The 27643-nt window shown below is 37.9% G+C and overlaps 1 protein-coding gene across 1 annotated transcript in view; it reads right to left on the reverse strand.

The window, feature by feature from the left end:
- The window catches only part of LOC128638277 (serine protease hepsin), an 81973-nt gene extending 54684 nt beyond the window's left edge, over window positions 1-27289 (reverse strand). The window contains exon 1 of the mRNA XM_053690144.1: window positions 27061-27289. The gene's annotated coding sequence lies outside the window, so the exon portion shown is untranslated. The remainder of the gene's footprint in view (window positions 1-27060) is intronic.
- Between the last annotated feature and the right edge of the window lie 354 nt (window positions 27290-27643).

Here is a 27643-nt window from a genome sequence, read left to right on the forward strand (position 1 = left end):
GTAAAGCTACGTGAGCTACAGATCATACAATGGGAAATATATATATATATATATATATATATATATATATATATTTATTTATTTTTCTTCTTTCCAGCTGCTGAGCTCTCAACTCTCACACATTTTTGGGGATGGTTTCAGTTTGGAAATTCTGTCCCTCCCGCACCTCTCCCTTCTCTATTTTACACTCTGATCTTCCCAGACATCATACTGATTCTCTTCAGCTCTGACCCTTGGAACCGTTGACCCACCATTACTCCCACCCTGTATTTGTATCTGTATCACTGAGGCTCCGCCCTTTGGACCACACTAACTCCACCCCCAAGCTTCCCAGTTCCTGATTCTAGCTAGGATCTTTGGAGGTATGTAACTCATGGTCAAAATGTTGACCGCTGACCAGTTTGGAAGTTTAATCCTTTCAGTACTGAGAATTTTAGAGAAAAACTTACCCACAATACCGTAGAATTTTTAGCATTTTTGCTATCATTCAATTTAAATAGAAATAGAGACTTGTTTTTTTTGTTTTTTCCTTTTAAAACTGTAATTTTTTTAGTAGACAAACCAAGATTTTGATCTAGCCCCATTTTGGTATATTTCATGTCACTGTTTCGTCACCAAATGCAATCACATTAAAACAATTGTTAACTTTTTCACAAACTTTGGTATCTCACTGAAGTTATTTATAAACGACCACTGCAGTCATAAGACAAATTGTTGTAGAAGCTTTTTTGGGGGTCCCTTTGTTCAGAAACAGCAGACAAGCCATAATTGCAGCTGCACACCATAATTATGAAATTCCCAGCAGTGAAGGGGTTAATCAGATAGATTGAAAGGTTAATTTTAGCTGTAGTGTAGAGATTTACCCTCCCATCTGACACTTCCCACCCCTTTATCCCTACCAAACACCTGCCATTTGCCCCTATGGATGTGTCAAATATTTGCACATCAAACGCAAACCGCTAACAGTACCGAACAATAATAATTACGAACTAAAATATTTGCGCGGCAGTGTTGTGACAGTAAAGTTGTCACGCTAGACAGAATGAAAATGTCTCTGAGGTTGGCTGTGGGTGTTCTATAGGCTCAGTTGGGATTTCTCACTTACACGTCGGCCCAGCATACGGAATTTATTTGTAAATTATCTCATCTCGCGTCCGTGTCTCGCTATTTCAAAGCTGATGAGATTGTTCATTTTTGCTTGTCTTTTATATTTTTCTTTGAATATTTCCTTTTTTTTTTGCATATTTTTTTTTTAAATTGATTTGTTCTGTAATACTTTGAAGGCATTTTTGTACTTCTGGTATCCGTCACAGTAGAATTTGTTCTATGCGTCAAGAGGGGAGCGATTACAAAATTGATGCATCTCCAATAATAAACCTTAAAATAACACAAACCCCAAAATGTTTCTTTAATGATGCAGACAGAACATGCAATGTGAAGGAAAAAAATTGCTTTAATGTGAACGTGTGAGGAGCAATACATGGCAGCAAACTTTACTTCCACCTAGTGCTCTTGCAAAAGTAAGCCATTGTTAAAATTATTCTTGCAAAACCACTGCCATATAGTGCTCCTGACATGTGCACGCTCCTAAGCATACCGACCTGCATTTTATCAAAGGATACCAAGAAAACAAACGTCTAGATTACGAGTTTTCTCGGTAAAGCTGTGCGGTGCTAACGAGCAGTTTCTGCTCACCGCTCACCTACAAACAATGCTGGTATTACGAGTTTTTACAAACCCAGCGTTAGCCGCAGAAAAGTGAGCATTAAGCAAAATTTAGCTACACATCTCACTGTAATACCAGCGCTGCTTACGGTAGTGGTGAGCTGGCTAAACGTGCTCATGCACGATTTCCCCATAGAAATCAATGGGGGAGAGCCGGCTGAAAAAAAACCTAACACCTGCAAAAAAGCAGCGTTCAGCTCCTAATGCAGCCCCATTGATTCCTATGGGGAAAATACATTTATGTCTACACCTAACACCCTAACATGAACCCCAAGTCTAAACACCCCTAATCTTACACTTATTAACCCCTAATCTGCCGCCCCCGACATCGCCGACACCTGCATTATATTATTAACCCCTAATCTGCCGATCCAGACACCGCCGCCACCTACATTATACATATGAACCCCTAATCTGCTGCCCCTAACATCGCTGACACCTACATTATATTTATTAACCCCTACTCTGCCGCCCCCAATGTCGCCGCCACCTACCTACACTTATTAACCCCTAATCTGCTGCCCCCAACGTCGCCGCCACTATAATAAAGTTATTAACCCCTAAACCTAAGTCTAACCCTAACACCCTGTAACTTAAATATAATTTAAATAAATATAAATAAAATTACTATAATTAAATAAATTATTCCTATTTAAAAATAAATACTTACCTATAAAATAAACCCTAAGCTAGCTACAATATAACTAATAGTTACATTGTACCTATCTTAGGATTTATATTTATTTTACAGGCAACTTTGTATTTATTTTAACTAGGTACAATAGCTATTAAATAGTTATTAACTATTTAATAACTACCTAGTTAAAATAAATACAAAAGTACCTGTAAAATAAAACCTAACCTAAGTTACAATTACACCTAACACTACACTATAAATAAATTAATTACCTAAATTTAATTAATTAAAATAAAATAAACTAAAGTACAAAAAAAAACAAACACTAAATTACAGAAAATAAAATAATTGCAAGTTTTTAAACTAATTACACCTAATCTAATCCCCCTAATAAAAGAAAAAAGCCCCCCAAAATAAAAAAAAACGTAACCTATACTATATTACAAATAGCCATTAAAAGGGCTTTTTGCGGGGCATTGCCCCAAAGTAATCAGCTCTTTTACCTGTAAAAAAAAAGTACAATACCCCCTCAACATTAAAACCCACCACCCACACACCCAACCCTACTCTAAAACCCACCCAATCCCCCCTTAATAAAACCTAACTCTAACCCCTTCACAGGGGCATATTTAGGTTTTGTGCTGCCCTAGGCACTCAAAAGTCTGCTGCCCCACCCCCCCACCCCACCCCATGTTTAAGGCCTTTTTTAGACATAATATTTTTGGGGCAGGGTGTAAAAAATTAAAAAATTATGTCTTTTTAAGTAGATGTTCACCAGGGCTTGCATTCACTCTGGTCACACACACACACACACATATATATATATATATATATATATATATATATATATATATATATATATATATATATATATATTAAGACATTATTTTGCAAGTCAGATGATTGAAGTGTTTATATCAGAAAAAATATATCCTTCACTGTTTGATCAGTTTGTCAGTAGGTAGTTGTTTAACCTTAAACATCTTCTTTGGTGATTGACAGTTATTTAAGCAAAATATCTGCTTGGATAAATATGTCATGAATATACAAACTGGCCTTTAAAAGTACTTAAAAAATACAACAGTAGTTATGATAGGTTTAGGAATTGTATCCTAGGGGATGAAGTCACATGATACAATCATAATAAAGTATATACTTGTATTGTTTCTGAATGTATTAAATGCATACAACATATTTTTAGTTGTGTTTTAAGTCACATGGTTGTATAGATTCAGCAATAAATACTTATTCTTTGCATGTATGACAGATAGACAAACAGTAAATGTACAAGTATTTAGTGACTAATCCGTTTAAGTATTTTAATGCCTAATGAAGATGTATTGAAGGGAGAAAGGCATATGCTGTTTCACAGTGGTCACGGTGTAGTGCACACTGCACTGTGTAGTCTGTGTGAGTCTCAATCACGCGGTGGCACCAGAAAAAGAATACCGCATTCCCTCTCAGTCCAGGCCAGGCTGCGCATGTGAGCTCCGCCTCCACTGTCACCACGTCATGCGCACCCACATACAATCCCATAGGATAGCAATAGCCAGGCCCTGGTTGATTTAGCCACCCGGCCCTGAGTTCAGTAGAGTGGCCCTAGGGACTTAAAATTCTGATGCCCCTTAAAAATCTGCTGCCCTAGGCACCGGCCTTGTTGGTCTATGCCTTAATACACCCCTGCCCCTTGAATATCACCCTACCTTGAGATGTCTTCACCCAACCGGGCCGAAGTCCTCAACAAAGCCGGGCGAAGTGGTCCTCCAGACTGGCAGAAGTCTTCATCCAATCCAGGAAGAAGAGGTCCTCCAGATGGGCAGAAGTCTTCATCCAAGCCGGGAAGAAGAGGTCCTCCAGACAGGCAGAAGTCTTCATCCAGACGGCATCTTCTATCTTCATCCATCCGGCGCGGAGCGGGTCCATCTTCAAGACATCCGACGCAGAGCATCCTCTTCTGTCTTCATCCGACGACTAAATGATGGTACCTTTAAGTGACGTCATCCAAGATGGCGTCCCTTCAATTCCGATTGGCTGATAGAATTCTATCAGCCAATCGGAATTAAGGTAGAAAAAATCCTATTGGCTGATCCAATCAGCCAATAGGATTGACGTTCAGTCCTATTGGCTGATCCAATCAGCCAATAGGATTGAGCTTGCATTCTATTGGCTGATTGGAACAACCAATAGAATGCAAGCTCAATCCTATTGGCTGATTGGATCAGCCAATATGATTTTTTCTACCTTAATTCCGATTGGCTGATAGAATTCTATCAAAGGTACCATCATTTAGTCATCGGATGAAGACAGAAGAGGATGCTCCGTGTCGGATGTCTTGAAGATGGACCCACTCCGCACCGGATGGATGAAGACTTCTGCCCGTCTGGAGGACCTCTTCTTCCCGGCTTGGATGAAGACTTCTGCCTGTCTGGAGGACCACTTCGCCCGGCTTCGTTGAGGACTTCGGCCCGGTTGGGGGAAGACGTCTCAAGGTAGGGTGATCTTCAAGGGGTTAGTGTTAGGTTTTATTAAGGGGGGATTGGGTGGGTTTTAGAGTAGTGTTGGGTGTGTGGGTGGTGGGTTTTAATGTTGGGGGTATTGTATTTTTTTTTTACAGGTTAAAGAGCTGATTACTTTGGGGCAATGCCCCGCAAAAAGCCCTTTTAAGGGCTATTTTTAATTTAGTATAGGGTAGGGATTTTTATTATTTTGGGGGGCTTTTTTATTTTTTTAGGGGGGATTAGATTAGGTGTAATTAGTTTAAAAACCTTGTAATTATTTTATTATTTTCTGTAATTTAGTGGGTTTTTTTCGTACTTTAGATAATTGTATTTAATTGTAGTTAATTTAGGGAATTAATTTAATTATAGTGTAGTGTTAGGTGTAATTGTAACTTAGGTTAGGTTTTATTTTACAGGTAAATGTGTCTTTATTTTAACTAGGTAGCTATTACATAGTTAATAACTATTATACCTAGTTAAAATAAATACAAACTTGCCTGTAAAATAAAAATAAACCCTGAGATAGCTACAATGTAACTATTAGTTATATTGTAGCTAGCTTAGGATTTAATTTATAGGTAAGTATTTAGTTTTAAATAGGAATAATTTATTTAATTGTAGTTATTTTATTTAGATTTATTTAAATAATATTTAAGTTAGGGGGGTGTTAGGGTTAGACTTAGATTTAGGGGTTAATACATTTAATATAGTAGCGGCGACGTTGGGGGCGGCAGATTAGGGGTTAATAAATGTAGGTAGGTGTCGGCGATGTTAGGGACGGAAATTAGGGGTTAATAAAATGTAACTAGTGTTTGCGAGGCAGGAGTGCGGCGGTTTAGGGGTTAATATATTTATTAAAGTGGCAGCAATGTCCGGTTTGGCAGATTAGGGGTTAAAATATTTATTTAACTGTTTGCGATGTGGGGGGGGGCCTCGGTTTAGGGGTTAATAGGTAGTTTATGGGTGTTAGTGTACTTTTTATCACTTTAGTTAAGAGTTTTATACTACGGCGTAAGCCTATAAAACTCTTAACTACTGACTTTCCAATGCGTTAGGGATCTTGGAGGTAGAGGGTGTACCGCTCACTTTGAGGAAGACTCGTAATACCGGCGTTAGGAAAATCCCATTAAAATATAGGATACGTAATTGACGTAAGTGGATTTGCAGGAATTGTCGAGTCGCAAAAAAAAAGTGAGCGGTGCACCTGTACCTGCAAGACTTGTAATAACAGCGGGCATTTAAAAGCAGCGTTGGGACCTCTCAACGCTGCTTTTTAAGGCTACCACAAGACTCGTAATCTAGCCGAAAGTAAATTTGATAAAAGAAGTAAATTAAAAATGTGTTTAGATGTGTACAGTCTATCTGAATCATTAAAGAAACATTTTAGGTTCTTTGTTTCTTTAACTTACAACTTGTGGCTATGACTAGGTGTAGATATAAATCATTATGAATTGCACAATTCTCATGCACTGATGTTGCAAAATATTACGTTCCCAAATGGATTTATTCAGTCTAGGCCAATGGTTCCTTTGCATCTTTTAAGGTTTATTGTTGTAGTAAACATTTTAACAGTGTTTAAAGAGATCTGGTTTATGATCAGGTGCTGGACTTGGAAGGGCTCAAAGGCCTATATGTATGTGTGTTTGTGTATATATATATATATATATATATATATATATATATATATATATCTGTATATATCTGTATGGGTGTTTGTGTATATATATACTGTGTATATATATGTATGTGTGTTTGTGTATATATATATATATATATATATATATATATATATATATATATATATATATATATATATAGGTGTTTATGTGTTTACATATGCATTTATGTATATTTATGTATGTGTGCAGTGTTTGACACTTACAGTATCTCACAAAAGTGAGTACACCCCTCACATTTTTGTAAATATTTTATTATATCTTTTCATGTGACAACACTGAAGAAATGACACTTTGCTACAATGTAAAGTAGTGAGTGTACAGCCTGTATAACAGTGTAAATTTGCTGTCCCCTCAACATAACTCAACACACAGCCATTAATGTTTAAACCTAAGTGGAAATGTCCAAATTGGGCCCAAAGTGTCAATATTCTGTGTGGCCACAATTCTTTTCCAGCACTGCCTTAACCCTCTTGGGCATGGAGTTCACTAGAGCTTCACATGTTGCCACTGGAGTCCTCTTCCACTCCTCCATGATGACGTCACGGAGCTGGTAGATGTTAGAGACTTTGCGCTCTCCCACCTTCCGTTTGAGGATACCCCACAGATGCTCAATAGGGTTTAAGTCTGGAGACATGCTTGACCAGTCCATCACCTTTACCCTCAGCTTCTCCCACCTTCCGTTTGAGGATACCCCACAGATGCTCAATAGGGTTTAAGTCTGGAGACATGCTTGACCAGTCCATCACCTTTACCCTCAGCTTCTTCAGCAAGGCAGTGGTCATCTTGGAGTGTGTTTGGGGTCGTTATGTTGGAATACTGCCCTGCGGCCCAGTCTCTGAAGGGAGGGGATCATGATCTGCTTCAGAATGTCACAGTACATGTTGGCATTCATGGTTCCCTCAATGATCTGTAGCTCCCCAGTGCCGGCAGCACTCATGCAGGCCCAGACCATGACACTCCCACCACCATGCTTTACTGTAGGCAAGACACACTTGTCTTTGTACTCCTCATCTGGTTGCTGCCACACATGCTTGACACCATCTGAAACAAATAAGTTTATCTTGGTCTCATCGGACCACAGGACATAGTTCCAGTAATCCATGTCCTTAGTCTGCTTGTCTTCAGCAAACTGTTTGCGGACTTTCTTATGCATCATTTTAGAAGAGGCTTCCTTCTGGGACGACAACCATGCAGACCAATTTGACAGTGTGCAGCATATGGTCTGAGTGCTGACAGGCTAAAACCCCCACCCCTATAACCTCTGCAGCAATGCTGGCAGCACTCATATGTCTATTTCCCAAAGACAACCACTGGATATGACGCTGAGCACATGCACTCAACTTCTTTGGTTGACCATGGCGAGGCCTGTTCTTAGTAGAACCTGTCCTGTGAAACCACTGTATGGTCTTGCCCACCGTGCTGCAGCTCAGTTTCAGAATCTTGGCAATCTTCTTATAGCCTAGGCCATCTTTATGTAGCGCAACAATTCTTTTTTTTCAGATCCTCAGAGAGTTCTTTGCCGTGAGGTGCCATGTTGAACTTCCAGTGACCAGTATGAGAGAGTGTGAGACCGATAACACCAAATTTAACACACCTGCTCCCCATTCACACCTGAGACCTTGTAACACTAACGAATCACATGACACCGGAAAAGGAAAATGGCTAATTGGGCCCAATTTGGACAATTCCACTTAGGGGTGTACTCACTTTTTTGCCAATGGTTTAGACATTAATGGCTGTGTGTTGAGTTATTTGGAGGGGACAGAAAATTTACACTGTTATACAGACTGTACACTCACTACTTTACATTGTAACAAAGTGACATTTCTTCAGTGTTGTCACATGAAAAGATATAATAAAATATTTACAAAAATGTGAGGGGTGTACTCACTTGTGTGAGATACTGTATATTGCAATATAAAAGCATAGTTTAAATGTAAGTGAAGAACTTGTGCACTTTTTAGCGCTCGAGTGATAGCTGACATGAATGTTCAGCGTACCCCCTATAGAAACTTATTATGAAAGGGATTTTGCACACTAGTGCTATCCGACATCCTGATGTTAGCGCGCCCTAGACTTTGCACAAGTGCTAATATATTGCTTAATATTATTCATTTATTACTTTTTGCTTGTAATAAAAGTGCAAAAACAAAAGCCCAATTAGTTTAACTTGAACGTTGTTTGCACACAATAGTTCTAATATTTTTATGCTCTACTAAAATCTGTTTGATAAAGCATTTGCTTTATTTACAGCAGCCAATCTAGACTTGTTTCTGCAGCAGACAGAGCTAACCAGTTTCATTTTGTTAGCAAAACCTTTTTTGTTTTGTTGTAGCATTTCTTATCATTTTTGCAAAGGTTAATAAAGCACAGCTATGCAGCAGGGTTAGGCTTATTAACTCTGCAGTGTGCACTTCCAGTTCTCAAACCTGGAAAACCCTCAAAAACAATAACAGAAAAAGGAAACCAAAAAACTATTAAAATTACATTGCATGTTTTTACTACACATCACTAAACATTTTATTACAATTTCAAAATATGTACTGTTCCTTTAAAGGGACAGTAAAGTGATAAATTAGACATTCATGATTTAGACAGAACATACAATTTTAAGCAACTTTCCATTTTACTTCTAAAATTCAGGAGCAAGAAAGAACTTAGGTTCTAAATGCTGATTGGTGGCTGCATATATATACACAGAATGTGATTGGCTCACCCATGTGATCAGTTAGGAACCAGTAGTGCATTGCTGCTCCTTCCACAAATGATACCAAGAGAATGAAGCAAATTTGATAATAGAAGTAAACTGGAAAGTTGTTTAAAATTGTACGTTCTATCTAAATAAGGAAATACAAATTTTGGGTTTCATGTCCCTTTAAGTACAGGATTACTTTTTATCCTATGTGTTTCCTATGGTGCACTGCCACTATACATTCCCCAGTAGAGATTATGATCTGCTCTAAATGATAACCATAGAATGTAGGGGTGTATGGTAAAAACCGACAAGCCAGAATGGGCCAATCTAAAAGAGGAGTCCCATAGTCAGCTGCCTGATTACCCAATGAGGTGGATTAAAGATGTCTGCAGTTCTTAGAACACTATGAACTCTTCTTTAAAGGGACATGAAACCCATATTTTTTCATAATGATTCAGATATAACATAACATTTTAACCATTTAACTGCTGATAATGACACATGGATGTAAGTGATGTCACATTGTTTGGGCAAGAAGACGTGACTTCCAGGGTTTCCAGACAGTAACAGCCTCACTAAATATGAGAAGGGAGATTGATATGGGGGGGGGGTGCTTATAAAATCTTTTCAATCTTAGCTCCCTTAACTCCTACAGACCCCCAAGAGAACACACCATTGGAAAGGTTGTTTCTAATGGTGTATGTCTCATACACAATGTCATTTTTAAGAAGGGCGTCTCTATGTGCCTGTAACATGAACAAAAAGGATTGGAGAACCCCATGCCCCTTTGTTTTAAAGCCCATAATACCCTCTTTAAAATTAAGCCCCATATACATTTTTATAGCCAGATTATTGTGTAATAGTGATCACCTAGCTTGAAAACACGTGCATTTATTTGAGCAGAGGCTCATAGGAGCCCTATGTGCAAATTAAAGTTATATAAATATACCAAAGGGCCCTAATTTATACAAGAATAATCGCTTCTCTTCCATAAGAGAGAGTTTTTATGGCGGAAAATACACTTTTTTTAAAAAGTTTGTTTATTAAAAACTTTTTAATGAAAGAGTTTCTACGCATTTATAATAGGCTATCAAAAAGTCTACCAAAACTCCTTGTTTTGAAGCCAATGGGGTAGATATACACAAACACCCATACAGATATATACAGATATATATATATATATATATATATATATATATATATATATATATATCTGTATATATCTGTATGGGTGTTTGTGTATATATATACTGTGTATATATATGTATGTGTGTTTGTGTATATATATATATATATATATATATATATATATATATATATATATATATATATATAGGTGTTTATGTGTTTACATATGCATTTATGTATATTTATGTATGTGTGCAGTGTTTGACACTTACAGTATCTCACAAAAGTGAGTACACCCCTCACATTTTTGTAAATATTTTATTATATCTTTTCATGTGACAACACTGAAGAAATGACACTTTGCTACAATGTAAAGTAGTGAGTGTACAGCCTGTATAACAGTGTAAATTTGCTGTCCCCTCAACATAACTCAACACACAGCCATTAATGTTTAAACCTAAGTGGAAATGTCCAAATTGGGCCCAAAGTGTCAATATTCTGTGTGGCCACAATTCTTTTCCAGCACTGCCTTAACCCTCTTGGGCATGGAGTTCACTAGAGCTTCACATGTTGCCACTGGAGTCCTCTTCCACTCCTCCATGATGACGTCACGGAGCTGGTAGATGTTAGAGACTTTGCGCTCTCCCACCTTCCGTTTGAGGATACCCCACAGATGCTCAATAGGGTTTAAGTCTGGAGACATGCTTGACCAGTCCATCACCTTTACCCTCAGCTTCTCCCACCTTCCGTTTGAGGATACCCCACAGATGCTCAATAGGGTTTAAGTCTGGAGACATGCTTGACCAGTCCATCACCTTTACCCTCAGCTTCTTTAGCAAGGCAGTGGTCATCTTGGAGTGTGTTTGGGGTCGTTATGTTGGAATACTGCCCTGCGGCCCAGTCTCTGAAGGGAGGGGATCATGATCTGCTTCAGAATGTCACAGTACATGTTGGCATTCATGGTTCCCTCAATGATCTGTAGCTCCCCAGTGCCGGCAGCACTCATGCAGGCCCAGACCATGACACTCCCACCACCATGCTTTACTGTAGGCAAGACACACTTGTCTTTGTACTCCTCATCTGGTTGCTGCCACACATGCTTGACACCATCTGAAACAAATAAGTTTATCTTGGTCTCATCGGACCACAGGACATAGTTCCAGTAATCCATGTCCTTAGTCTGCTTGTCTTCAGCAAACTGTTTGCGGACTTTCTTATGCATCATTTTAGAAGAGGCTTCCTTCTGGGACGACAACCATGCAGACCAATTTGACAGTGTGCAGCATATGGTCTGAGTGCTGACAGGCTAAAACCCCCACCCCTATAACCTCTGCAGCAATGCTGGCAGCACTCATATGTCTATTTCCCAAAGACAACCACTGGATATGACGCTGAGCACATGCACTCAACTTCTTTGGTTGACCATGGCGAGGCCTGTTCTTAGTAGAACCTGTCCTGTGAAACCACTGTATGGTCTTGCCCACCGTGCTGCAGCTCAGTTTCAGAATCTTGGCAATCTTCTTATAGCCTAGGCCATCTTTATGTAGCGCAACAATTCTTTTTTTTCAGATCCTCAGAGAGTTCTTTGCCGTGAGGTGCCATGTTGAACTTCCAGTGACCAGTATGAGAGAGTGTGAGACCGATAACACCAAATTTAACACACCTGCTCCCCATTCACACCTGAGACCTTGTAACACTAACGAATCACATGACACCGGAAAAGGAAAATGGCTAATTGGGCCCAATTTGGACAATTCCACTTAGGGGTGTACTCACTTTTTTGCCAATGGTTTAGACATTAATGGCTGTGTGTTGAGTTATTTGGAGGGGACAGAAAATTTACACTGTTATACAGACTGTACACTCACTACTTTACATTGTAACAAAGTGACATTTCTTCAGTGTTGTCACATGAAAAGATATAATAAAATATTTACAAAAATGTGAGGGGTGTACTCACTTGTGTGAGATACTGTATATTGCAATATAAAAGCATAGTTTAAATGTAAGTGAAGAACTTGTGCACTTTTTAGCGCTCGAGTGATAGCTGACATGAATGTTCAGCGTACCCCCTATAGAAACTTATTATGAAAGGGATTTTGCACACTAGTGCTATCCGACATCCTGATGTTAGCGCGCCCTAGACTTTGCACAAGTGCTAATATATTGCTTAATATTATTCATTTATTACTTTTTGCTTGTAATAAAAGTGCAAAAACAAAAGCCCAATTAGTTTAACTTGAACGTTGTTTGCACACAATAGTTCTAATATTTTTATGCTCTACTAAAATCTGTTTGATAAAGCATTTGCTTTATTTACAGCAGCCAATCTAGACTTGTTTCTGCAGCAGACAGAGCTAACCAGTTTCATTTTGTTAGCAAAACCTTTTTTGTTTTGTTGTAGCATTTCTTATCATTTTTGCAAAGGTTAATAAAGCACAGCTATGCAGCAGGGTTAGGCTTATTAACTCTGCAGTGTGCACTTCCAGTTCTCAAACCTGGAAAACCCTCAAAAACAATAACAGAAAAAGGAAACCAAAAAACTATTAAAATTACATTGCATGTTTTTACTACACATCACTAAACATTTTATTACAATTTCAAAATATGTACTGTTCCTTTAAAGGGACAGTAAAGTGATAAATTAGACATTCATGATTTAGACAGAACATACAATTTTAAGCAACTTTCCATTTTACTTCTAAAATTCAGGAGCAAGAAAGAACTTAGGTTCTAAATGCTGATTGGTGGCTGCATATATATACACAGAATGTGATTGGCTCACCCATGTGATCAGTTAGGAACCAGTAGTGCATTGCTGCTCCTTCCACAAATGATACCAAGAGAATGAAGCAAATTTGATAATAGAAGTAAACTGGAAAGTTGTTTAAAATTGTACGTTCTATCTAAATAAGGAAATACAAATTTTGGGTTTCATGTCCCTTTAAGTACAGGATTACTTTTTATCCTATGTGTTTCCTATGGTGCACTGCCACTATACATTCCCCAGTAGAGATTATGATCTGCTCTAAATGATAACCATAGAATGTAGGGGTGTATGGTAAAAACCGACAAGCCAGAATGGGCCAATCTAAAAGAGGAGTCCCATAGTCAGCTGCCTGATTACCCAATGAGGTGGATTAAAGATGTCTGCAGTTCTTAGAACACTATGAACTCTTCTTTAAAGGGACATGAAACCCATAGTTTTTCATAATGATTCAGATATAACATAACATTTTAACCATTTAACTGCTGATAATGACACATGGATGTAAGTGATGTCACATTGTTTGGGCAAGAAGACGTGACTTCCAGGGTTTCCAGACAGTAACAGCCTCACTAAATATGAGAAGGGAGATTGATATGGGGGGGGGGGTGCTTATAAAATCTTTTCAATCTTAGCTCCCTTAACTCCTACAGACCCCCAAGAGAACACACCATTGGAAAGGTTGTTTCTAATGGTGTATGTCTCATACACAATGTCATTTTTAAGAAGGGCGTCTCTATGTGCCTGTAACATGAACAAAAAGGATTGGAGAACCCCATGCCCCTTTGTTTTAAAGCCCATAATACCCTCTTTAAAATTAAGCCCCATATACATTTTTATAGCCAGATTATTGTGTAATAGTGATCACCTAGCTTGAAAACACGTGCATTTATTTGAGCAGAGGCTCATAGGAGCCCTATGTGCAAATTAAAGTTATATAAATATACCAAAGGGCCCTAATTTATACAAGAATAATCGCTTCTCTTCCATAAGAGAGAGTTTTTATGGCGGAAAATACACTTTTTTAAAAAAGTTTGTTTATTAAAAACTTTTTAATGAAAGAGTTTCTACGCATTTATAATAGGCTATCAAAAAGTCTACCAAAACTCCTTGTTTTGAAGCCAATGGGGTAGATTTATCAAGCAGCGGATGCTGCAATCTAACCCTGAAGTTTCCGGCTCAACGGTCATAAGAGGTGGCGGACAGCAATCATTCCGATCAGAAATGATAGGGATGATTGACACCCCTGCTAGCGGCCAATTGGCCGCAAATGTGCAGGGGGTGGCATTGTACAAGCATTTCACCAGAAATGCTTGTGCAATGATAAATGTCGACAGTGTATGCTGTCTGCATTTATCGATGTCTGGTGGACATGATTGCTACAGCGGAAACGACATTTGATAAATCTACCCCCAAAATCCCCTATATAGGTTTTAATAGCCAGGTAATCACTGTAGTAAGAGTGAATACCTGGCGTGAATAAATGGGCTCATAGGGGCCCCTAAATTACATAACTATAAATAAAGGCCCTAATTTACATGAGGATAACCACTCCTTTTTGTTGTACTTTAGTATTTAGAAAAAAAACACATACTATCGTTTGCAACCTTATTTATTACAATTTTCATTCAAATATACATTTTTTCATACATTGTGTTGCAGAATTCTCACATCATGATATATAAATAAAATAATGGTATAGTTTGAATATGCTTGGTCTGATGAAAAAAACAATGTGGTTATCACTGATAAATGACTTACAGTGGCTATTCAATATGAGCAGCACCTAAGAACTCCAAGCAGTTAGGCACAGGGGAAGAAATAGAACAGTAGTTATAGGGTTAAACAACTTTCCAATTTACTTCTATTATCTAATTTGTTTTGTTCTCTTGATATCTTTTGTAGGCTCAGAAGCTGGGAGATAACTGTTGATTGGTGACTCATATATATATATATATATATATATATATATATATATATATATATATATATATATATATATATATATACACATATACATACATACACACACACACACACACACACAGTAAATATACACTTCTTGTCTTTGGCTTACTGATGTGTTCAGCTAGCTCCTAGTAGTGCGTTGATGTCCCTTCAATAAAGGATACCACTAGAATGAACTACAATTGATAATATAAGTAAATTGGAAAGGTATTTAAAATTGCATGTTCCATCACAAAAGGGTTTCATGTCCCTTTAACCCCTTAAGGACCTCACACTTCAGACAAAAACTTCCCCAAAAGACCAGAGCATTTTTAGCATCACTACATTTAAACAGAAATTCTTTTATATTTACCTATCAAAACTATATTTTTTGTTTTAGTAGACAACCCAAAGTATTGATCTAGGTCCATTTTGGTATATTTCATGCCACCATTTCACCACGATCAAATAAAAAAAAAATGTAAAATACTGATTTTTTTCTGTAGTGTAGCTGCACCCCCCCTCAATACCCTCTCCCTCCCAGATCCTTTTCCCTCAACGGATCCCACATAGGATCCTCCTCATTGCCCTCTCTGCATCGGTAACTCTGCAAATCTATTTCTGCAGTGCCCCACTCGTGGGGCATGCAGAAGTAGCGTGATCTTGCTATTTTTAGCGAGATCGCAGCAGAGAGAAGCCCAGGACTGCAGTGACGTATAGGGTACGCCGCTGGTCCTTAGGGGCATAACGACCAACGTAGTACACGGTATGGCGCTGGTCATTAAGGGGTTAAAGGGACAGTCTACATGATAATTTTTATCATTTAAAAAGATAGATAATCCCTTTATTACCCATTCCCTAGTTTTGCACAAACAACACAGTTATATTAATACACTACTTACCTCGGTGATTACCTTGTATCTAAGCCTCTGCAGACTGCCCCCTTATCTAATTTTTTTGACAGACTTGTGTTTTAGCCAATCAGTGCTGACTCATAAATAACTCCACGGGAGTGAGCATAATGTTATATATATATATATATATATATATATAACACACATGACTGCCGGGTCTTAGAAACAGGTAGAGATTTATTGGTTGGAGGTTATAAACTGAATTAATATAACAATGTTGGTTGTGCAAAGCTGGGGAACAATACAAATAAATCAAGTAGACTCTCCTGAAAATACTATGGGTCCCTGAGAAGCTTATTTCCCCTAGGCACTGATAAATCTCTTGCCCCCTTAACACCCATTCCAAAAATTGTAGCTCATTTTTTGCATCATATATTTCTCACAACTGGAGGCCAGAGACACAGTCACCACCACTGGACAACCCGAGATAATGGGGCCTATCTATCAAGCTCCAAAAGACCGCTACTCCATAACCTGTCCGTCTGCTCTGAGCAGGCGGACAGACATCACCGGAAATCAACCCGATCGAGTAAGTTCGGGTTGATTGACACCTCCCTGCTGGCGGCCAATTGGCCACGAGTCTGCAGGGGGCGGCGTTGCACTAGCAGCTCTTGTAAGCTGCTGGTGCAATGCTGAATACGGAGAGCGTTTTGCTCTCCGCATTCAGCGAAGTCTGGCGGACCTGATCAGCACTGTCGGATCAGGTCCGCCAGACTTTGTTAAATAGAGGCCCATAGGTTTGCAATAAGAAATTAATAGATTAAATAAATAAAAAGAATAAATAAAACATCCTAGGAGTGGTAATGCCACAACTCCTAGAACTGCCCATCAAAACGTGCTGCCACTACTAAATCATGCTGCCCTAGGCACAGGCTAAAATGTGCTGCCACTACTAAATCATGCTGCCCTAGGCACAGGCTAAAATGTGCTGCCACTACTAAATCATGCTGCACTAGGCACAGGCACTGGCTAAAATATCCTTCTATGGTCCTGATTTATTTTTAAATATTTTTTATTTTGTTATAACAGGAATCTCTGATCATATACAATACAGTAAACATTTTAGGAATAAGTTTGATAACACTCACAGATAACAGACCCAATATGTCCAGTATATCCCCAGTGCCTCCCATATTTTTTAAAGATACTTCATATTTCCCGGGGGCACAGTGCTGAGGGTACAGGATCCTATAAACTAAATCAAGACTCTTACCCTTTGCTACAGTTGGCTGTGTCTGAGAATACTGTTTCATAGTTATCTTCATTCGTGAACCTCTTAATACAGAAAACCTAGTGATTACCAAAGGGTTCATAATGCTTATAATGATCAGTTAACCCCCAGCCCTCGAGAGAGCGAGGGGGGGGGGGGGGAGGAAAGGAAAGGGAAGGGGACGGAGGGGGACAGACATTATCCCCACTCCCAGCGGACCTCCCGAACTCCCAGAGATGGCGTCTGTTCAGTGTTCAGGACTCCTGTTGAGCCATAATTTCCCTTCTGGGAGTGGACGAGTTACTGATCCAATAATACCATATTTTCAGAAATGAGGCTCTGTTGTTTAAGATGTTCCTTGCGTGTTCATGCATGATGTAAGTGTAAGAGATTTTGTTGTGTATTTCTGACCATGGGGGGGGGCCCACCTTCCAATACTTCGCTATGCAGACCCTTGTTACTGTGCATAGTATTCTGATTAACGTGTTTATGTGTTTATGGAATTTATCTATGTGTTCGTGCAATAGTGCCTGTTGAATCGTAAGAGTAAACTCTTCCTCCAGCAGTTGGCTAAGAAGAGTGGAGAGTCTCCGCCAAATCTTTTGTATCTCCCCACAGTCCCACCACATATGCCTATATGACCCTAGCTCACCACATCCTCTGTAACATAAGTTACTCCCATTCAGCTGCATATGGGCTGTTCTCACTGGAGTAAGATACCATCTGAATATGGTCTTCATAACGTTTTCTTTTAGGTCCATGCTAATTAACCCTTTATCAGCCCCTAGAATTATTTGCTCCCATTCTTGCACACTTTTAAGTATGTTCAAATCCTTCTCCCATGCCCTGATTACCGAGGACTTGGTCCTGTCCGGAGGTGTCTGTAATGTTATATATATCCTCGATATGTTATGCTTTGTCCTAGTCAAGCTTGCTCCACATCTCTCTAGCACCGTAAATTGTTCAGTTTTTGTTTTTTTAAGAAAGGTATGTAGAGATTAGCGCAACTGGAGATAGAGGTACCAGTGGAGTTTTATGGGTGTAAGTTTTTCTTGTATTTGTGTGAAGGGCATCACTTGTCCCCGCTGCACTATATCCGCCACCCTATACAATCCCTTGTTTTCCCATTTGGCCGTTATCTTTCGAGAGTCATCTGTCAAAAGACATCTAATTGGAGTCAGTAAAGAGTACTCAGGAAATAGGTCTGTTCTCCTAAGTGTCTGTCTCCAAATCTTTATGGTCAGGTCTGAGGTGTATACTTGGGTATGTGTTTTAGCTGGTTGATTAGGATGTATGTCCCATAGGATTGAGTCTCTCTCCTCCCATCCTCCCAATCTCATCTCTAAAGACACCCAGGTGGCCTCCTCTGATCTCCTCATAAGGCAAGTGTCCTGTGCTAGTCTAGCGGCCCTATAGTATTCTAGAAGGTCCGGAGCACCCACTCCCTCCGCAGCTCTGCTTCTGCAAATCACCTGTTTCGCAATTCTGGCTGATTTCGGTCCTCTTATGAAAGCCATTAGATCAGTCTGTATGTTAATGATATCTGGTTTGACCAGTTTAATGGGAAGGGCTCTGAAAAGATATAGGATGCGCGGTAGTATGTTCATTTTGACTAATGCTACTCTCCCCATCCACGAGAAACCACATGTTCGCCACTTCATTAGGTCTTTTTTAAACTGGTTGAGTAGTGGGGGGTAATTATATTTGTATAGGTGTTGTATCTGGGTTGGGAGATTAATGGCTAAGTATTTGAGTGTTTTGGAGACCCACCGAAATTCAAAATTGAGTTCGATTATTTTCCTTGTGTGAGGTGGGATGGCCACTGGGAGAAGTTCGCTTTTTTCCATGTTTATTTTATATCCCGATATACGTGAAAACTCGGTTAATGTCTTGTTTAAGTTGGGGAGTGATATAAGCGGTTTAGTAATGGTGAGTAGTATGTCGTCCGCAAATAGAGAGATTTTGTATTCGGATTGGGCTATCCGGATTCCAGATATATCCGGATGAATTCTAATTTTGGCCGCCAGCGGCTCAATACAAAGAGCGAATAGTAGGGGTGACAGAGGACACCCCTGTCTTGTCCCATTAAGTATAGGGAATAGACTAGATTTATATCCTCCCACAGTCACCTGAGCGCGCGGATTTGAGTATATTGCCTGTAGAGCAGTCATAAATGTGTCTGCAAAACCCATTTTTTTCATTACCATAAGCATGTATTGCCAATCTATTCTATCGAACGCCTTCTCCGCATCCAGTGAAAGGATCAGAGAAGGCGCTTGTGTGCTCTCTAAATGATGGATCAAGTTGATTACTCGTCTTATGTTGTCCGGGGCCTCTCTGTTTTGAAAGAACCCCACTTGGTCAGGGTGGACCAAATGTGGCATGATTGGTTTAAGGCGATTAGCCAAGACCTTAGTAAAAATCTTAAGATCCTGGTTAATTAAAGAGATAGGGCGGTAATTTTTGCATTTCTTATGGTCCTTATCTGGTTTGGGGATCACTACTATTTTTGCATCTAATAACTCCTGAGGAATAGGATTGCCCTCCATGACAAAGTTACAAAATTTAGTCAGATGGGGAGTTAGTGTACCTTTGAAAAGTTTATAATATTCCCCCGGGAACCCGTCGGGGCCAGCTGCTTTCCCTGGTTTTAGGTATTTAATGGCTTTTAGAATCTCTGTGGTAGATATTGGTGTATTGAGGGTATCCCTTTGCTCTGCCGTGAGTGAGACCAGTTCACAGTCATCTAAGAATTCCCTTGTTTGAGTTATGGTTTCCGTGTTATGTATCACCTTTTCCCCGTCATATAGCCTACTATAGAAATTTGCAAATGTGTTAACTATTTCTTGGGGATGGGAGGTCAAGTCCCCCTTCTCTGTCTCCACCGAAAGTATGGCTGATGCTCTATATCTCTCCCTGATTTTGTGTGCCATATATCTGTCGGGTTTGTTTGCAAATATGAAGTAATGTGCCTTGAGCCACTGAGTTGCTCTCACTGCTTGTAAGTTTAATATTGCTGCTAAAGAATGTTTTTTGTCTTGGAGGATTTGCAATGTCCCTGGGTTTTTAGTTAGTTTATGTTGTCGCTCTAAGTCTTCAATATGTTTGTGAAGCTGTTCTGTGTGGGCTCTGTATTTTTTATTAGTTTTAGCTTTAAGTTGGATTAACAATCCCCTCATCACTGCCTTATGGGCTGCCCATGAGTATGTTGGGTTTGTGGTTGAGTCAGTGTTGATTGTCCAGAATTCTGTTATGGAGCGCAGTATGTCATTGTGATCTTGGTCGTGTTTTAGCAGGGTGTTATCATATGTCCAAGTTCTACACCTATTGATGTCTCTCAGTCTATGGTCCTGATTTAAAGGGACAGTCTACACCAGACTTTTTATTGTTTTAAAAGATAGATAATCTTTTTATTCCCCATTCCCCAGTTTTGCATAACCAACACAGTTATATTAATATACTTTTAACCTCTGTGATTATCTTGTATCTAAGCCTATGCAAACTGCCCCTTTATTTCAGTTCTTTTGACAGACTTGCAGTCTAGCCAATCAGTGCCTGCTCCCAGATAACTTCACGTGCACTAGCACAGTGTTATCTATATATACGTGAACTAACACCCTCTAGTGGTGAAAAACTGTTAAAATGCATTCTGAAAAGAGGTGGCCTTCAAGGTCTAAGAAATTAGCATATGAACCTCCTAGGTTAAGCTTTCAACTAAGAATACCAAAAGAACAAAACTAAATTGGTGATAAAAGTAAATTGGAAAATTGTTTAAAATTACATGCTCTATCTGAATCATGAAAGTTTATTTTGGCCTAGACTGTCCCTTTAAACTGCTACTAATTGGGAGGGAATTTTCAGTCCCTAACATTCCCCTTTGTTCTCTGATGTGCGCTAGTAAGTTTAGTATCAGTTTGTTCTCATTTTATAATTAATACTTCAACATTTAATTACAAATATTAGAGTGAAAATAAGTTGCAAAACAAACAACTTGTTTTTTATATATATATATATATATATATATATATATATATATATATATATATATATATTCTCTTTAAATATTCAGACAGGAGTACATTTAAGTTGTTTTTCAGTATTTGCATTTGTTATCAAATTTACTTTGCACTACATAGCAGTAGTTTTGCAACAATGTATAACATTGTTAAAAGCATTGTTGCAAAAATGATGCAATTTAGGGCTCTGATAGGTGCACGCTCCTCATTTCAACTAGGTATGCTTTTTCATTTTTAATAAATAAATTCAATAACAGAAGCAAATTAGTGTAGAATATTACTTTAATGTATACTGTGTATAAATACTTTAAAAAGGAAGATAACATACTTTTTTGCTTTAATGTACAAAGCAGCACAGTTCAAATGAAACGGAATAATGCATTTTGACAAACTTTTTCCATTGTTCTCAAGAGCACTTAAAAATATTTTTAGGCATTGAATTTACAGTTTTTTATTGTAAAAAAAAAATGTATGTGTTTGCTCACCTGATTTCTGTGAGTTTTGTGCAGTGTGCTATGTGTGTATTTGTGTGTGTATGTATGTATGTATCTGTATGTGTGCGCTTTGTGCAGTGTGCAATGTGTGTGCAGAGTATGTGCTATGTGTGTATATGTTTGTATCTGTATGTGTGTGTTTGCGTTTTGTGCAGTATGCAATATGTGTGAATGTATGTATGTTTGTTTGTTTGTATCTGTATTTGTGTGTGTGTGAGTGTTTGGGGCAGTTTGCAATATGTGTGAATGTATGTATGTTTATATCTGTATTTGTGTGTGTATGTATATATCTGTATGTGTGCGCTTTGTGCAGTGTGCAATGTGTGTGTAGAGTATGTGCTATGTGTGTATATGTTTGTATCTGTATGTGTGTGTTTGCGTTTTGTGCAGTATGCAATATGTGTGAATGTATGTATGTTTGTTTGTATCTGTATTTGTGTTTGTGTGTGTGAGTGTTTGGTGCAGTTTGCAATATGTGTGAATGTATGTATGTTTGTATCTGTATTTGTGTGTGTGAGTGTTTTGTGCAGTGTGCAGTATGTGTGAATGTATGTATGTATGTATTTTTGTTTCTGTATGTGTGAGTGTTTTGTGCAGTTTGCAATATGTGTGTAGAGTGTGTGCTGTGTGTCTATTTGTGTATGTATCTGTATGTGTGTGTGAGTGTTTTATACTTTTTATGCTATAGCGGTTCATGTCCGCCACACATCGATAAATGCCGACAGCTTGTGAAATGCCGCCCCCTGCAGGGCGTGTCAATCAACCCGATCGTATCCGATCGGGCTGATTACTGTCCTCCGCCTCAGAGGTGGAGGACGAGCTAAGGAGCAGTGGTCTTAAGACTCCCGTTTCCGGCGAGCCCCATGGCACACACAGAAACAGCTGCATAAGGCAGCATACGGGGCTTGATAAATTGACCCCATAGTCTGCAATTAATAACAGGATACCACAGCAAGTATTTATGGTCTACAGCACCATACAGACCAATATCTGGGACTATGATTACCACAATCCTTTGCTGCCAAATGCTGATGCTGCAATTATATGCTTCAGGGGAAAAGCACCCACCATTCAGAAGCACGGGGCCCAGGGTTTGCCAACTCCTACATACAATTCAATTCATAGAAATGGAGTCCAGTCTCGCTTAGAAAAATTAAATTTCTTTATTAATCACAAAACATGGGTAAGAGGACAACGTTTTGGGCCACTTATTGGCCCTTAGTTATGTCAGACTTGCTAAAATAGAAATCCTTTATTAATCCCACAACATGGTAAGGGGACATTATTCCGGGCCACTTATTGGTCCTTAGTTGTCAGCTGACTATACATGACTAAGGGCCAATAAGTGGCCCGAAATGTTGTCCCCTTACCCACGTTGTGGGATTAATAAAGGATTTCTATCTTTCGTTGGATTGAAATGCATGTCTTAAAGGGACACTGAACCCAAAAATTTTATTTTGTGATTCAGATAGAGCATGCAATTTTAAGAAACTTTCTAATTTACTCCTATTATCAATTTTTCTTCGTTCTCTTGCTATCTTTATTTAAAAAAGAAGGCATCTAAGCTTTTTTTTCGTTCAGAACTCTGGACAGCACTTTTTATTAGTGGATGAATTTATCCACTAATCAGCAAGGACAACCCAGGTTGTTCACCAAAAATGGGCCGGCATCTAAACTTTCTTTCTTGCAGTTCAAATAAAAATGCTAAGAGAATGAAGAAAATTTGATAATAGGAGTAAATTAGAAAGTTGCTTAAAATTGCATGCTCTATCTGAATCACGAAAGAAAAAATTTGGGTTCAGTGTCCCTTTAATATACTTTTTAAACCCATCTACCTGAGCAATAACAAAATACAACCTTATAAACACTAAATGATATTCGCCTGCCACATTTCAAAAAGACTAGTGTTTTGTTTGCTTTCAATGTTAAAGGGACATTGAACCAAAATTTTAACCAAAATTTTAAGCAACTTTCTAATTTACTCCTATTATCAATTTTTCTTCATTCTCTTGCTATCTTTATTTGAAAAAAAGGCATCTAAGCTTTTTTTATTCAGAACTCTGGACAGCACTTTTTCATTGGTGGATGAATGTATCCACCAATCAGCAAGGACAACCCAGGTTGTTCACCAAAAATGGGCTGGCATCTAAACTTACATTCTTGCATTTCAAATAAAGATACCAAGAGAATTAAGAAAATTTAATAATAGAAATGATGAAGCTGCGGTCTAAAGACCGCTGTTCCATAACTTGTCCGCCTGCTCTGAGGCCGCGGACAGAAATCAACCCGATCGAATACGATCGGGTTGATTGAAACCCCTTGCTAGTGGCCGATTGGCCGCAAATCTTCAGGGGGTGGCATTGCACCAGCATTTCACAAGAACTGCTGGTGCAATGATAAATGCCGACAGCGTATGCTGTCTGCATTTATCGATGTGCAGCGCACATGATACATTACTTCGTATCATGTCCGCTCGCACATTAATAAATAGGCCTCTTACAATCTTCAAATACTATCAGAATAGAAAACTGCCAAGAATATGTTTGTGCAAACCAAAGTTACTAAAAATATGTTTTAACATTGAACAATCCAATGTAATGATTGTACTGTCTTTTACTCGCATATATGGTCTGCATTGTAGTATAGTATCCTGATAAAAAAACATAACTTCATTATTTAAAAATTCCCCTTATGATTTTATGTGCACAGCAGTAGTTTATTGTAGAAACAAATGTTGCTAGGTTTGCATAGTTTTTAAAGGGACAGTATACAGTAAAATTCTCCTCTGTATAAAGGGACTCAAGTCAAAATGAAACTTTCATTATTAAGATAAACACACAACTTTCCAATTCACTTCCATTAGATAAATGTGCACAGTCTTTTTATATTTACACTTTCTGAGTCACCATCTCCTACTGAGCATGTGCAAGACTCACAGAATATACTATATGGATTTTGTGATTGGCTGATGGCTGTCACATGATGCAGTGGGAGTAAAAAAAGAACTAACATTAAAATGTGTTACAAAGAAATCTACTACTTATATAAAACTCAAACTGGTTGTGTTATTCTACTGTTAAGTAGTCCTTTAAGGCATTTTCTGTGATCCATTTTACCTGCTGGTGTGTATTAAATTCTTTACAAATAGCTCCTTTACCTTAATTTTGTCATTTGAAATAGAGGTTTCTGCCAAGTAAAATAAATAAATATTCTGAAATGTTTCAATACTGCAGTATCGGCAATAGAAAAGTAATAAAAATAAGAGGCAGCAGTAGAAATCGGCCTCCCAGTGGGCTGTAGGGAGATAGAGCCCAAATTCTTTTAAAGGGTGTTGCTGCAGCATCTTTGAATACAATGACATCCTATCAGCTGCATGATTGTGTACACAGTCCCTTCAAATTAACGTAAAAGTAACACAATAATTGTTCATGATTAAGATAAAGCATACAATTAAAGAAAAAAAAACTATTTTTATTTTACTTCAGTTATTTGTTCTCATGGTATCCTTTGTTTAAAGCATATCTAAATATGCTCAAGAGCGTACACGTGTCGTGAGCACTAAATGGCAGCAGTGTAGGAAACAATATTTGTAATTATGCTATACTTATAAACCTATTCACAAAGTATCCTTTTCTGAAGCTTATCTAGGAGAGAGTAATTATTTTGCGTGGGTCTGTTTCATTGTGCAGTGTGTTATGCATAATAGAAATCCCTGGTATGTATTAATTTTATTTTTAAAATATTTTACCTTTTTTCCCCTTTATCTTAACTGTTTTTGAGCAGAGTCCAATCCAATACTTCCTGCCCCAGCACCACAAGGTCCTGTGGTCTCTACTGGAAGACATACATAGCTAGATGTCAAATATTCTAGAGCAACTTGAGCTGACTTTCTCTAGCATTCACTGAACAATAACTGGAAGTCAGTCTCTTGCCCATGCTCAGAAGAGGACAGAATGTAACTTAAGTTTCAGCATGTCAGCTCCCTTATTTCCCTGCCGGAGTGGCTACACTGAGAAGTTGTAAGTGCTCATTGTCAAAGAAAACAAGGTTTTTTTGGTTGTTGTTTTTTTTTTACACAATCTGTATCTTTTAATCTTTACTTTGATTTCACATTTTTTTTTTTTTACAAAAGGAGCATTGTTTCATATCCCTTTAATACTTTTAGCAAAACAAAATGAGATTTCTTATAAGGTAGAAATTCTACAATGTCCCAGTTTCTGTACACAGTTAAAAAGAACAAATATTCAGCACGCTGTCTGTTCTGTCACCCAGACCAAGGGTCAGTAATGTAGAGTATCAAAATCACTGCAAAACACAAGTGTTATGCCTCATAGCATATCCTGTGATACATATAGTCCTCGAGATGGTTACATGCACACTCCTGAGCGTATCTAGATATTCAACAATGGATGCCAAGAGAACAAGATACACTTGATAATAAAAGTAAAATTGGCAAGCTTTTTCTTTACAATTTTACACACTGAATCATGTAAGTTTACTTTTAAATCTCAAGTGTCTAAAGTGACCTTTTATTACATAGGTTTCACTTTATATTTTGTATTTAATAAAATAAATTCATACTATAGTAATGGTTACTAAATGCTTTAATAATAGCAATAACAATTAGAATAGTTGGTAAAAAAAAACAAAAAAAAAATTGTACAGACTTAAATTTAATTTAAGAGATTCAGAGACATTAAGCCAATTAAAAATATTATTTAAATATTTAGTTTGATTATAGTTTCAAAAACAATGTTTAATAACTGAAAAATCATAACCTTACAAAGTATATATTTTTTAACTTTAATGCAAATAGGAGGTTTATTTTGATTTCTACTAAAAAATATTTTAATACAATGTGACACAATAAAACAAAAATAAATATGAATGAGAAGTCCTATAAATATCTGATTATTGTATTGCAATGGGTATAATCTATTCTAGTTGAAAATTATTTACTAAAGCATAAGAGGATTTGTGTAAATAATTCTGTGGTAAGAAACAAATAATAAAATCTGCCCAATTGCCTGGATTTTTTTTTACATTAATATTAAGGAAATAAGTTTATTCCTCATCAGTAACAAAATACTTATGGTTAGACTTATCTACTGTCAAATTATATGTTTAACCCTTTTGTTACTGATGATTAAGCGAACAATAGATGTTATATAATCTGACAGCAATGGTATTTAAATCTCTCTCACAAGATGACTCTAGTTTATAATTATTTAGCATAGGTCTTTCTAATATCACCCAATATAGGTAGATTGGTCAGCAATAATATTCAGTGCTACGTTTTCTGAAATAATTTTGCTACCATTTTTTTTTTTGTGAGCAAACATTTACTGACCTGGTTATGTGGCACAAGCATTGCAGAACTCTGATCCCAGATCTCACTCAGCTCTGGGCCTCAATTCCATGGTTGCCTTCACTTTGCTTCTGGTGTGTGGTAAATCCAAGGCAGGGACACTTACCTCTTTGGTGTTCAGTCTGACAGGGGTCTGGTGAGAGGGAAAGGGCAGGATCTTTTTGGGAATGCGTAGCTGTTCCTTGTCTGCTGTGGGAATTTGGTAACTTTGATGGGATATCAGCACTGACCCTTCAAACGAACTTAGTAAATGATTAATGATACAGACATAGCCAGTGATCCTGTTTCTGAGGAAAGAGATAATTATGAAACACTATAGAGTCATAACTTTTACTGAAATTAGAAACAAAAATTGGGTGATATCAAGGGTGTACGTTATATATAGGCAACTATACCTTTGCCTAGGGCAGCAATAATCATGTTAGGATGTTTACTATTGCATTATTCCCAAAACCATTTTCTCCAATTCTACATTTTTTCTCCTTTTGTGTTACTTGCCTCATACAGTAGGTGGGCAAATTAAACAAAAGGATCCTGAGGAAACAGTAACATTACTAAGAAACGC

This window comes from Bombina bombina, chromosome 8, assembly GCF_027579735.1.
Source record: "Bombina bombina isolate aBomBom1 chromosome 8, aBomBom1.pri, whole genome shotgun sequence".
Classification (NCBI taxonomy): Eukaryota; Metazoa; Chordata; class Amphibia; order Anura; family Bombinatoridae; genus Bombina; species Bombina bombina.